This window comes from Diceros bicornis, assembly GCF_020826845.1.
Source record: "Diceros bicornis minor isolate mBicDic1 chromosome 35 unlocalized genomic scaffold, mDicBic1.mat.cur SUPER_35_unloc_2, whole genome shotgun sequence".
Classification (NCBI taxonomy): Eukaryota; Metazoa; Chordata; class Mammalia; order Perissodactyla; family Rhinocerotidae; genus Diceros; species Diceros bicornis.
In genome coordinates this window covers 769827-784911 of record NW_026690913.1, presented here as the reverse complement: position 1 = coordinate 784911, position 15085 = coordinate 769827, and positions in this window count along the sequence as shown.

Below are 15085 nucleotides of genomic sequence, written 5' to 3'. Positions count from 1 at the left end.
AAGTGACCGACGACGGAGGGAGGCTCCTCCCGGTCACAGAATCGGCCATCACAGGTCCCTCCACTCTTTACATTTCTGGAGGCCACCTGGGAAGTGACGGGTCACCAGGGACTGGTAACATGATGGACAGCAAGTAATTAGGGGTGGATTCTCCCTGTTTGCAGCGTCTGGGGCCGCTGTGTGCACAGCAGATCAGGTGAGGAGGGAAAGGGGTGCTCAGGGCTGTGGGGAATGGGTGGGCATGGAGATTGGACCTCTGCCCACCCTGCCCCATGGGCCCCCACCCGCCCGAGCCCAGCGGTCTCTCTGCACCTTCACTCCCTCCCAGCCAGGGCCCCTGGATGAAGGAGAGGAGAGGGCTCTGCAGCCATAAGTCCCGCACCCCCAAGTCCAGACCCAGCGCCAGGCCCTGCAGTCTGTCGGCCTGTTGAGGGCGTGACTCTGGGAAGGAGGGAGCGGGGTGCACGGGCCTGCAGCTTCATCAGGGGGCAGAGAAGCAGCGGTGAGCACAGTGGGAGCTGCCCGCCAGGTGAAGGCCCACGGCTGCGGGAGTCGGCCCTGCACAGAGCCAGCGAGCCAGACCCGCAGCAACACGTGTGACCCGGGCCACGTGGACTCCTCTAACTGAGGGTGTGGCCTGTGGGGCCCATGCTGGGTCAGGTGTCCCTGCCACTGGGGGACATTTTAGGGCACAGTGTGCATGACCTTGGGGATCGAGGTGAATTCCAGTAGGTGAGGAGAGGCCACCTGTCTGCTCCTATTTTATATCCGTGTTTTCAGTAACTCCATCAGGTCGGTCTGGGCCACTTTAAGGAAGCCCCTGTCCCACTCCTTCCCCAAGTGGCCAGTCTGTAAGAAGAGCTGGGCAGGCCTGGAAGACACAGCACAGAGCCGCAGCAGAGGCAGGGGCAGCTCGGGGCCCGGGGGCGTCAGCAAGCCGAGCCAGAGGTGGCTGTCGCTGGACATCGCAAACTACACCAACTGTTATGGTCAAACCGACTGTTGGGGGACAGTTAGCTAAAGTTCCAGGTTTCTCTTTGTGGTGATGAAAATGCCCCGAGGCCGACCGTGGTGATGGTTGCACTTATCTACGAATAAGCCAAAACCATCAAAGGGCACCCTTTCAATGGTGAATGTGTGGTGTGTGAATTACAACTCAACAAAGCTGTTTAAAAGGAATGAATGAACAAATAAATAAATACAATGAAAATGGAAAAAGAAAAGGATCTGTGAGCTCCTCTAGGTGTTGGGTGTTGGAGATTTCCAGAGGTTCCGGGTCCCCTCTCTGAGGCCGAGCACCTCACCTCAGCCAGCAGGACCTCAGTTTACTCGTGTGTAATTAAGAGATTATCACACACACACACGCACCCTGCCATGGGGCCGTTTGGAAGGTGAAGGAGATAATAGTCTTCAGCACAGCCTGACACACAGAGGACATTAAAAGCCATTGCTGCATTCATTATCTGAGTGTTAATATATTACTGAGAGGGGTCCTGAACCACTGCCATAGCGAGTCTCTGCAGAGGTCAGAGGCTCCTCAAGGCCAGGGAGCTGCCCGAAGGGGATGGGACCGAGGGCGCAGATGTCCTGCAGGAGGGTCAGGTGGGGCAGCTAATGGGGCAGGTGGATGGCCTCACCCAAAAGCCACCCGCTCAGCAGTGGGGACTCACTTGGAGGCTCCGCTCCCACCCTGCTCCCTCCAGGTGGAGAAAGTGAAGTCAGCCCGGCAGAGCCCTGCCCCCTCCAGACAAGCTGAAGGAGGTGGGAAGGCCACTGAAGACTCTCTCTGAGTCACCTGGCGATTTCCCAACCCTGAGTCATGCCATCCCTACTGGGACTAAGCACTGGTATGATTTGATTTAAGTTGCATGAGAAGTTGATGATTGTATCTAAAGTACCATTGTTGCTACTAATATTATTACTACTACACTTACAACTCTGATGATGATACTAGTAGTATAGTAACAAAAATATTTATTAAGTATTTATGTGCCAAGCACTTAGCATAGTGGTATCTCATATATCTAAATAGGCATTTTTACAATATCATCATTTACTTTCTCATTATTGATATTACACAATAATAGTCACGAATAGTCAAACCATGGTATAAGCAAAAGGTTAGAAACAAGCATTTGGTTTACAAAAAGGAAGGTTTCCCATTCCTTTGGAGCCTCCTTAACCCTTCTTGAAGGAAGACAAATGTGTCCTCTTGTGGGCGTCACCAGCACTGCTTCGACTGCCTGACACACTTAGCTGTGTGACTTTGGGATATTAATAAATGTCTTTCAGCCTGTTTCCTTACAGCAGAATGGAGACAATATTGCTTACCTTGTAGGAATGTTAGGGTGAAATGAGAAAATATACATCAAGTGCCTGAGACATTTTAGGCATTTAAAGTGAGCAACTTGAATTTTACCCATATACAGCAATGATTGTCAATTGGGTTGGAGGAGAGGACATGTTCTCCTATAGAAGCCTATCAGAATTTCTTTTATTTTTTTATTTTTTATTTTTTTGGTGAGGAAGACTGGCCATGAGCTAACATCCTTTGCCAACCTTCCTCTTTTTTTTGCTTGAGGAAAATTGGCCCTGAGCTAAATCTGTGCCCATCTTCCTCTATTTTGTATGTGGAATGCTGCCACAGCATGGCTTGATGAGTGGTGTGTAGGTCTGTGCCCGGGATCCGAACCTGCAAACCCCAGGCCACTGCAGCAGAGTATGCAAACCGCTACACCACTAGTCATCAGAATTTCTGAGTGAGGCCTTTTTAAAGTCATATATGATCTCCCCCAAATGGACATTCTTTTCTCCTCTTTTTCTTTCCTCCCCCTCTCAACTCCAGAACTATGGCTATGTCAAACAACTTTTCCTGATGAAAGACTTTTATGTTGGGATAGAGTGGAAGAAAGCTTGAGAACTTTTGATAATAGTAGTAGTTTCCAACTTCCCTGTATCAGATCACTTGGGGATCTTGATCGAAGCAGATTCCCTGGCTGAACTACCTAAAAGAAGTTCTCAAACTCTAGTATGCATGCACCCGAAGTGCAACTTCCTTTGGATTGCTGACAGTGAAAGGGAGCAGGGAGGGGGAGAGAGGAGAGAGATGAGTTTTGTGTTTAAGAATGAAGAATCCAGTTGACTTTCTGTAAATTGTTAAGGGTCGCATTCTGCTTTACTATGTCTCCTTGTAACTAACTACCCGCATTTATGCATTGTGAAAGATGGGTCTGTGAAGAAAACATCACAGGGACTGACGCCCTGTTAAGGGAAATGCTCCTGACTAATAATGCCAAAAACCACTCTCCTAAACAACTCCAAGAAGGTATAGTAGACTGATACTCCTTCTTCCCCTTTAGTAGTGCAAAGAGATGTTAGGCTCACTGAAATCTTAAAATCATGCAGAACTTCCCTAGGGATATAATAAGGTTTTGGTGAATATAATTTTAATCATTCTCTTTGAGTTTAAGGAGTTTTAACCATTTCTTTCTGATATGCTTGTATCTGTTTACTCCTAGGTCCTACGTTATATCACTAAACAGGTTGTGTGAAAGGTGGATAGAAAGAAGTCAGAAATAAGTGCCGTGGAATAGAGCAACGTACTTGTGGTTACTGGATAGTGTTCTAGATCACCACTGTCAAATAGAAATAAGACGCAAGCCACACACATAATTTTAACATATAATTTTAAACTTTCTATAGCCACATTAAAGTAAAAAGAAAGGCAAAATTAATTTTAATAACTATTTTATTTAACCCAATATATCTATTATTCCATCAGGTGCTCCATATCAAAAACGATTAATGAGATATTTTACTGTTGTTCCATACTAAGTCTTAGGAATCCAGTGTATATTCTATACTTACTGCACATCTCATTTTGGACTAGCTACATGTCAAGTGCTCAACAGCCAGGTGTGGTTAGTGTCTGTTCTGTTGAAGAGCACAGGATTGATATTATTGAATAACAGTAATCTGCTGGGTGCTTATAACCTATAAAGGGGGCCACCCTTATAGGTATCAACAAATTCCAATCTTTCAAATGAATGGGACTACCAAAGGCAATACTTAGGTATATTTTCATATTTCAATCAATTTTTAAAATCAGTCTGAATCACCAAGGAAATGACCCTTGTCTTTGGGTCACTAATGTGATTTCTTAAATGAGATATGTTTTGTTCTTTGTGAAATAACTACACCTAAATGAATTTTTCTTAAAGTCCTTATTTTAAGTATGGCCAAAACGATGGCTAGGATTGAAAGTTTTACGTTTAGAGCAACATTGTTTTCTTGATTTGTTTGGCCTGTAGTCTGATAGAGCAATGTTACTTCTTATTTGGTAAGCTGTATAGAATTTAAATTATGACTGCTAAGTTTCCCTTTTAGCATTTTCAGCTGTCCCAGTAAGGCATATGGAAACAATACAGATTCTAGAACGCTTGACTCCACTCTCTGCCAGTGAACTTACACCATATGCAGAAGTATTAACATCCAATATGAACCAGCTATTGAATTCAGGGGTTCTGTGGAGAATGCTTCAAACAGTCAATAAACTATGGATGGTTCTTAAAACTGTGATGCCTAGAAGGTAATTTCAGTGTATTGTTACACGTAATAGATAAGTGTATAGCAGTGATTATATACAATAACCTAAACTTAATGGGTGAAAAAAATTGTTGAGTGTTTAACAATAGAAAACCCCTCTGAACACTACTAATTAAAGAGTCATTATAACTTTAAGAAAAAGCATAAATTTGATCTTAAGAAACAGAGAGAAACTATAAAGGATTTCCAACTTGAGAAACTTTTTTAAAAGTGAGTTCTCCTCTACAGGCATCTGTCATTTGTGGCTAATTGTGATTTAGATCACTATTGTGTCTTGCATCATTGTGGTGGCTCCACATTTTGCTGCACATTAAAATCACCTGGAGAGCTGTTAAAACTCTTGATCCCCAATTGTAACCCATGCCAAGTAAATCAGAATGTCTGCGGATGGGAGTCAGGCATTAGTATTGTTTTTTAAGATTCCCCAGTTGATTCCATTATGCAGCAATGTTTAGAGAACACTTGACTAATTATTTCTTCTTTAGTCAAATGGGTCTCTGCTGGGCCATAGATTGCATCAGAAACACCTGGTCAGCTCTGAAAAACAGGATACTGGGCTGGCTTTCCCTGAGATATCAGATGCTTAATGTTCAATTAAGTAATTTCGATGCGAAAAAGAAAAGCATACACTTGAAAAATACTGTAAGAATTTTCATATTTTTAAACAAGGCAGTTTTGTAGTCTTCTAAGATTAAATACAGCGGCTCCTGTTTTGTTTTGTTTTAAACTGAGGCTTTGGAATATTTTATGTGAGTAGGAAACCTCTAGGAGTTCAGAAAAGGTTGAAATAAACGGTTTCTAACTAAATGCAGCGCACATTCTTGGATCAGTTTTCAAAGACTGGTCAAAACCTGCTGTGTTTAAATAATAACATGCTGTTTTTCATCACATTCATTGATGATGTAAACAAAATGTGTAACTATACTAGTAAATGTTAATATTCATGTATTTTAAGTTAAACTTACAAAATTTGTCACAATGTGATTTTTTTATTCAAGTGAAAACAGATGTGTGCAGCTATTTTGAATATTGGTTTATAAACATTCCTATTCCTTATCAAATGAACTTGTAGTTTTTTGTGTTTTCTTTCACTACTGTTCACCTGAAAGGAACAGTTCAAGGGACTGGAATCCAGGACTGTCTGGCTCCAGAGCCTACGTGTATCCATTTCTGTTAAGGCCACACACGTCGAATGGCCATACAAGGCTAGAGTGGGTTGAGAGCCTTAGGAATTGAGTGGAGGAAAATCGTAGTCCTTTCCCTGGAGCAGTTACTTAAACGATTTGATATTTTAAAAAATTGTAAAAGCAGAATAAAAATTTGAAGATTTTTTTAAGTATTGATAAATTATCCTTCATTCCCCTGTTTTAACAGCAAGTTACATTTTTTATACTTTCCCTCTATCTTTGCTTATGCATATATATTTTCACATAATGGAATTCATAATACCCAGTAGGGAGTCTGCTTTCTTTCATTTAACTTTATATGAAATTTTTTTTGCAAGTTGTTTAGTTTTGATAATTATTTTACTGGCTTCATAATGATCAAACTGATATATCATAACCGTATAGGGTGCTATTACTAGACCGGGAGGTTGACGACTTTTTTCAGGATTACAGTAGGCACTGTTATCAACTGAGGTATTTTTACTTTTTCTTTCTTTTGGATTACTCTTTTAGGATAAATTTTTGAGCCTGAGATTACTAAATTAAAAGGTAGAATTTATCTTTAGCACTGTACATTCTGCAATTTGGGAAGATGCAGTAAAACTGAAAGGGAGGCAAACAAATCCACTCTCCTCCCGCTGCTCCCCCTGCAGCAAACCTCTCCCCAAACTACTTGCTCAAACTTGAGAAACTGTCTCAGGTTTTGCTTTATTGAGACACTGGGACTGGAGCCAAGCTTAAGTTACTCAGAAATTGACAAAATCACAATTTGGAGAGATCATGATTAACTCCCTACCTTCGAGGGAGCTGAAGTGTACTTCATGGCAAAGAATAACAACGGGGTGTTAGGAGGGACAGAGGCGGATGAGCCTTGATGGAGCAGAAGCCGCCGGGGCGGGAGCGCTCTAGAGCGTTGCTCTGGGTGGACTCGCTATCCGGGGAAGCCTCGAACATCCTGAGGTTCTGCGGCCAGTCGTCAGCCAGCCTTGTCGCCTGGCCGGGCTCGGGCGTCTGGCAGTTCCCGCCTCCGTCTGTGCGACACCCGGGCGCCGTGAAGGTCGGAAGCGTGAGCTGAGCGGCACTGCCAGGCGCTCTGGGAAGAACCCGGCGAGGCTTCAAAAGGTTTCCTTTCGGTTGGTCTACAGACCCGAAGAATGAGACTGCGAGTTTCCAAGGAAACGGATGCACGGGTTAAGTCGCCGGTTTCAAAAATCTCAAAACGGAGAAGACTTTTCCTTTAAACCCTGCGGTCTGCGAGCGTCCTTCGCTCTTCAGGCGTTCGCCTCCGGGCCACCAAATCCTTTCTGTCGGTTTTTATTGCGGAGGCTTCCCTGGGGGGCCAGGGTGCGCGCCCCCTCACCTCGCGCCAGGATTGGTTGCTTGGTTTCTGCTCTGGCGGGTGATTGGGTGCTGGGAGTCGAGGGGGCGGGAGGCGGGAATTCGTCCGGGAGAGCGCGGGCGCGCAGCCTGGAGAGAGCGGAGGAGGGAGCGGGCGAGGCGCCGGAGTCCGCGCTGGGCCGGGGCGTGGCAGCACGGTGAGGAGGCGAGAGGTTTGGGGCTTCTCCTCTCTGCCAGGCTCCGCCGTGTGTGCTCGCGGATACCGTCTCCTTTTCTCCCGGGACCCGGAGCCCAGGCAGCGCTGCCTCGGTTTTCCTCAGAACAGGCCAGCCTGTCTCTCGTGGGGCGGCGCGCAGCCTGCCCGAAGGGAGCCTTCTGCTCTCGCCTGGCCGCCGTGCGGGCCGTCGGGGTGCCCGCGTCCCCGGGCCTCGGGGGTCTGAGCACGCGGAGGCCGGAGGGAGCCTGTCCCGACCCCCGGGGAGCAGGGCCCGGGCCCCCTCGGGCCCCCGCTGACTCGTGGCGGCGGGGGCGGCGGCGGGAGGCGGATCGGGGCCTCGTCCTTTATCCCCTGGGGGATGGCGGCGACTGCGGGCGGGGTGGATTTCTAGGCTGTATCTGAGGAGCTAGCCGGCGTTGCGTTATTGGCTGCGGTGAAGGGGTTAGGGTCCACCAAATCTCTTCTCAAGAGTTGCACAGATAGAATCACAGAATATTGGAACTGGGAAATACCTCAGAATAGTGGTTCTTAGCTTGTTTGGGAACACATAGGCTGGGGGTCAGGGTATAATTGGCTTCATAAGCTGTTGAGTTGCTCTTTTAGCCATCCCTCCATCCCCAGGTCGAATTTGCCGTTTTTTTTTCACTATTGCAAGGAAGTCCTCAGTTGATAACAGTGCATATCAGTCTCCCCTCTATTTTCAGTTATTTTATTAGGATATAGTTCTGGGAATGAGAAACCCACGGACATTCTCTTCAGAGAAACGCAGTGATGTACCAAGACTTCTGCACGCAATAGCAAGAGAGCACAGTCTCTGACTTCCGTCTCTGGATCCTAGATTAAGCATAGGTGGTTTAGAAGAGGTGAGGATTAAAGTAGATCACCTCCTCTGTGTCAAGTACTGGAGTTTAGGCACGTTCTATCCATTACCTTGCTTAATTCTCATCTCAATGCCTGGTTAATTTTCGTCAAAACTCTATCAGGTAGATAATCTTATCTCCATTGCACAGATGAAGAAACAGACTGAGGTTCAGTGATTCACACAGTGGGACTCACACTTAGGCTTGCTTTACTCCAAAGCCCATCTTCTTTTCATTATACCCTTCTGACCTTTAAATCAGAATTATCAAGCACCTACTGTGTGCCAAGGCATTTTCTCCCTGACAACAGTTTTTCAATTAGGGATTATTACAGATAAGGATCTTAGTCTAGAGAAGTGAAGACATGATCAAGGAAACACAGCTGAGTTGTGGGAACCTGATCTAGAACTCGTACTTCTTCCTCCTGGTCCACAGTTTTGGCAGAGTAGGGATACAAATCCGGATTTGTCAGATTCCGAGACATGTTCTCAACCACTGTGATGGTTAAGACTAGGAAATTCTTTTACTTGCATTTGTTTTGTTTATACATTTAGGAATCCCCTTTTTATTTCTAGACTTCTGTCCTAGTCTAGTTGGGTATCTGGTTTTCTTTGAATGACGTTGTTTCAGTCTTGATTTTCGTTTCTGCTGCAGTTAGGAATCTAAGTAAACAGGAAAGCAGGACTCTTCAATATGGTCTGAATGTGCAGTTGGTGGGGTGAAGATGAACTTTCCTTGTCAAGCTTGTCCATCATAGCTTGCTATAATGAATTCTGCAAGTATTTTTCAGCAGTTAAGTCTTTATTAAGATAAAGATGCTGATAATTCATAACATATACTGAATCTGTGACTACATTCATTTTCTCAGATAGTAAATGGATTGAAAATATTTGCTGGGTTCATGGAAGAACATGTAACCTTTCAAAAAATAATCCTGATCGCTATAAACTGTATATGGTTAGGAGGCAAAGGAGAATATTCTGAAAACTATTCTCAGCTCATTTGGAACTTCTATTTACTTTACGGAATTACTACTTTCTACAAAGTATTTACTGTCTTTTACACAGAATACTATATTTCTCACCATATTTTTTGAGATGTTTCAATCATATAGAAAATTAATAGACAACAAATGAGTAAGCCAGCTTTCCAGAGTTGTTCCATCTTAATATTTTGCCATATTTACTTTATACCTTGTTTGCAAGTAACGTTACTAGTATGCTGAATTTATTCTTTTTCTTTCCTAGACGTGTTGTTATACTTTTGTTACATATGTATGTATCTGTAAACAATATAGAGCATTACTCTACCTGTTTTTAAACTTTGTACAATGATATGATACTGTACCTATATTTGTTCAGAAGTTTTTTTAGTTGCTTAACATTATTTTTAAGAAGTAGCCTTATTGATTGTTAATCTATTTTAATTGCTGTATAGTATTCCATTGTATGAATGTACCAGAATTTTTTTATCCAGTTTCCTTCTGACAGACATTTAAGTTGTTTACATTCTTTTGCAATTCTAAACAATGCTGCTATGAACTTTCTTATGCATGTTTCCTTATGTTCCTGTGGGAAAGATTTTGGATATATACATAGGACTGGACTTCCTGGTGTTGGGTATCTTCAACTTTGCTAGAAATTGTTAATTTCTGTCCAAAGTGGTTGTAGTGATTTACACTCTCTCTAGCAGTATCCTCCATTAAGTTGTCTTCAAAGGTATTAGTGTACTCTAGTTTTACAGAAATGATGGTGCTTGCATCCTTAAGGCACAAATTGCTTTGTTCATTTCTTTTATGCCTATATGCTTTTAAGTCCAACATAATTTTAGGGAGAAAGATAAAGGAATAAGGTCTAGATTGAACGAAATACTAATTCTCCCTTCTGCTATTGCTATGTTCCCTCAAGTACAACTTTACTGCTTGTTGTGTTTGTACTTGTGATGCAGACAGACCCTAATGAAGTAAATTGTTTACTGATTTTTTTTTTTTTATTGTTTTTGTGTCAATAGATTGTCCGAGGATTAAAAAGGAAGCAGCATTGTTTGTTGGAGAGCCCTACAGGAAGTGGGAAAAGCTTAGTCTTACTTTGTGCTGCTTTAGCGTGGCGACAGTGTCTTCTTTGTGGTGAGTATTTGGTTGATATATTCAGCTTGATTATTGGGACTTGAAAAAAATATAATAAAGTACTTTTTATCCAGAATGATTCATTTAAGGAAATAGCAGTAACTAAGAATATACTTTTGGTCTTTCTTTTAATCCTCCCTGCTTGATATTTTAATGAATCTCAATATAAACGAATACTCAAGTGGTTGTGCCTTTATTACATTATTAATCTTTGACTATTATCTTTTTGTAAGTTATGTAAATTGATGATCATTTCTCTATAAATGTCTCTGACAGCATAAGTGTTTCTCTCCTGTCCTAATTTGATGCTACAGATAGGGTGACCAACTTGTCCAGATTTGCCAGGTACTTTCCCAGGTTTAGCCCTGAAAATCTTACAGCCTGAGGAACCTCCCAATCCTGGGCAAATTCGAGTGGTTGCTCACTCTAGCTGCAGAGGATGATTAATGTTTGTTTAATTAGAAATATTATGAATAGAGGTTCTTTCACTTTGAGGGAAGCCAGCGGATGAAAGCTTAAGCGAAAAAGCTGAAGTGCCGTTGTCACGTCGTTGTACGTGCCACTCAAAGAGTGTTACAAACGATGGCGAGGACCGAGGAGCTTCACGTCATTTCAACAGTCCAAGTACACCACCTTCTGAAAGAAATGACACTTCATCAACTTGTCAAGGTAGGTTATATTTTTTCCTGGGTCTGTTGGTATGTGTAATAGGAACCTTCATTACTGTTGTTGTGAGACCTAATTTGATAAATTTGATGAGCATAATTGATTAGGTACCTCCATCTAATTTCTCTGGAATTATTTTTAGATAACACAAGAGTGGTCAGAAATCCTTGGACTACTTTATTCTTGGCTTGGCTTTTAATTGATTTGGACGTTTTGTTAGCTTAAATCATTTTTTGAAGCAGGCAAGGCAAAATAAATGACATTCAGAAATTGATGTTATTTGTAGGCAGGATTGTTAATTATAAGTTAGAATTTTAGAAAACACTGATTTGTATTGTAAGACAAAATCTAGTTAGCCTCATTCATTCTTGATAAGTTTGCATGAACTTCTGAAGCCAGCATCCTGCATGAGGATGAGATATGTTTTAGGTATGATCCTTGAATAGTTCTAATTAGATTTATTTAAGTGAAATATATTAAGAATAACATAAGACTCTTAATTTTTAAAAAATATTTCTCTGGCTTTGACTATATGGAAAAGATTGGTCGTTTTTTGCCTAAGACCTAGGAGACATCCTGTACACGTTGCTCTACCTTATTTCTCCGTGCAAATCTCTATCTCCATTGACAACTCCCTGGTCCAAACTACCATCTCTTGTTTAGAGCATGCAATAACTTCTTTTCCTGCTTTCACTCATGCCATTCTTTAACTAATCACTGGCAGGGAGAAAAGAGGTGGCCATGACTGACTTAAGTCTCAACGTATCCACTTCCTAAAATCAAGAATGGAGTCATCTTCCTCTAAAGCACATGACTATGTGTGGAGGAGGGTGGCTGCTGGAACCCAAGTGTGATTCTGTTAGGAGTGAGGAAGAGGAGATGGAATAGTTACTGGAGAGGTGACCAATAGTGTTGTCTACACTGTTTTGACCCTTAGCCCTTTTGACTTTCTTTCCATTCCTTCAAAGGGTCATGCTTTCTTCTGCCTCAGAGCCTTTGCTTGTGTTAGTGTCTCTTCTGAGGAAAGTTACATCTTCAACTTGTTATCCTCCTCTTCCATTAGGTATCGCTTAAATTTCACTTCCTTGAGGGAGCCATGATGACCTTTCCGTTAGATCAGATTTGGTTTCCCCGTTATTTTGTGTCATCTCACTCTGTTTGTCTCCTTCACAGCACTTGTCTGTGAAGTGTTTATTATCCATGTGTCTGTGTGCATCTTTTATTGATCTCTGCTTCCCCTAGCAGACTGTGTTCTCCATGAGGTCAGGAGCCATGTCAGTTTGCTTACCATTGTAACCCTGGAACCTAGCAGAGTGCTTGGCGTATAGTAGGTGCTAGATAACTATTTGTTGTGTGAATGAATGGAGTTGATTTTGAGCTAATTATAGAAACTCTGGTTTATAATATTTATATACAACCTGTATTTTTTTTAGAAAAGCTTTATTGAAACATACTTGACAAAACAAACTGTATTTATTTAAATGGTACGCTTTGGGGTCCTCGCGTCAGGGCCTGCGCAGGGCCCTCCTGCGGAATCGCGGTGCGCGCTGCCTCACCGCCCCCTCGCGTGGGAAGGGGCAGGGGCCGGGGGCGAGTGCGCCTACACGCCGGGTGCCTTGTCCCAAGTTCACGTGTCTCGAGGGTGGGATTGCGGGTCTCTTCTTGCAACGGCGGCGCTAGAGCGGAGCGTGGGCTGCGGCGGCCGGAGTCATGGCAGGACAGGCACTTAGAAAGTCTCTTCCCCTCTTGACCGAGTTTTGTTTGAAAGGAGTGCAGCCGAAACTGTAACCAAAGGAGGCATTATGCTTCCAGAAAAATCTCAAGGAAAAGTATTGCAAGCAACAGTAGTAGCTGTTGGATCCGGCTCTAAAGGAAAGAGTGGAGAGATTCAACCAGTTAGTGTGAAAGTGGGAGATAAAGTGCTTCTCCAAGGGTACGGAGGCACCAAAGTAGCTCTAGACGACAAGGATTATTTCTTATTTAGAGATGGTGACATTCTTGGAAAGTATGTAGACTGAAATGAATCACTATTGAAATGGCATCACGTGAAGCTGCCCATTGCACTGAAGTACTGAAATCTTTCATCATGTAAATAATTTCCATGTCTCTCTTTTATAATAAACTAATGATATCCAAACTAATGACATCCCGTGTCTCTAAAATTTAGTTTCACTGTACTGATATAAACATTTCCAAATAAAAATATATAAATGAAAAAATATAAAATAAAATAAATGGTACGCTTTGATAAGTTATGGCCTCCACCATAAGGTGTACCTCCATGAAACTTTCAGTCAGCGTCAAGATAGTGAACATATGCATTACCTTCAAAAGTTTTCTCATGCACCTTTGTTATCCCTCCTTCCCACCCCTCTGTGACTTTCTCTCCCCAAACAACCACTGATTTGCTTTCTATCACTATAGATTAGTTTGCATTTTCTAGAGTTTATATAAATGGAATCAGACAATTTGTGCACCAATTTTGTCTAGCTTCTGTCACTTAACATAATTCTTTTGAAATTCATCCATGTTGTGTGTGTCAACAGTTTGTTCCTTTGTGTTGCTGAGTAAGGTTCTGTTCTATGGATATACTACAAATTGTTTATCCAGTCACGTGTTGATGTATGTGTGAGTTGTTTCTAGTTTTGGGCTATTACAAATAAAGCTGCTATGAAAATTTGTATGTCAGTCTTTGTTATGGACATGTGCTTTCCTTTTTATGGGCAAATACATAAGAGTAGAATGAGTGGATCACTTATGTTTAACTCTTTAAGAAACTTCCAAACTGTTACCCAAAGTGTTTATACATTATACCACTTTACATTCCCACCAGCAGTGTCTGAGAGTTCCCATTTCTCTACATCTTTGCTTACACTCGGTATGGTCAGTCTTGTCTGCCATTCTAATAGGCATGTAGTGTGGTATCTCATTGTGGTTTTAATTTGCATTTCCCTGATGACTTATGATGTTGAGCGTCTTTTCATGTGCTTATGAGCCATCTGTATATCTTCTCTGATAAAATGTCTTTTTGAAACTTTTGCCTATTTTTTTTTTCTTATTGTTAAGTTTTGAGAGTTCTTTATATATTTTGAATACAAGTGTTTTTCTAGCAAATATAGTTTTAGGTTTTACTGTTAGGTCTAAAATCCATTTCGAGTTATTTTTGGTATATGGTGTGAGGTATGGATCCAAGTTCATTTATTTTGCCTATGGATATCTCATTGTTCAGCACCATTTATTGAAAAGGCTATCCTTTATCCACTGCATTGCCTTTGTTCCTTGGTAAAAAAATCAGTTGTCAATATATACACAACTTGCATTTTAGCATCATTGTGAGTTTGGGCTGTTTAGAATAGTCTCTTGAAGCATCAGATGCGATAAATCAGAGTTGGATTCTTTCTATTTTTAAGCAAATTCTTTAGTAAGATATAAGCTAAATACAGAAAAGCATACAAATCCTAAGTGTATAGCTTGATGAATTTTCACAAAGTAAACACACTCGTGTATCTACCACCTAGATAAAAATAGGACATTACCAACACCCTACAGCCCCTTCTTATGCTCTTTTCTAGTCACTATCCTTTCTCTCCACAGGTATTTGCTATCCTCCCTTCTGTCACCATTGATGAGTTTTGCCTCTTTATAGAAATGGAGTGATATCTGTACTCTTGAGTCTGCGTACTTTTGCTTACCATTGTGTTTTGGGGATTCATTTGTGTTGTTGCATATAGTAGTAGTTCTTGTTGTGGTATATTATTTACTTCTATGAACATATCACAGTTTATTAATCCGTTCTGCAGTTATTAGACATTTGGATGGTTTCTACATTAGGCTTTTAATGCTTTTATGAACATTCTTGTTCATTCTTTTGCAAATAGGTAAGTATTTTCTGTTGGATATATACCTAGGAATGGCATTGCTGGTCATAGTGTATGGATATGTTCAGCTATAGTAGAGACTGCCAACATTTTCCAAAGTGGTTGAACCAGTTTATGCAACCCCTTCCCTACATCCAGTAGTATTATGGGAATTACGTTGTTCAGCATTCTTGTTAACACTTGCTATGTCCAGTCTTCTAAAATTTTAGCCATTCTGGTGCATGGATGGT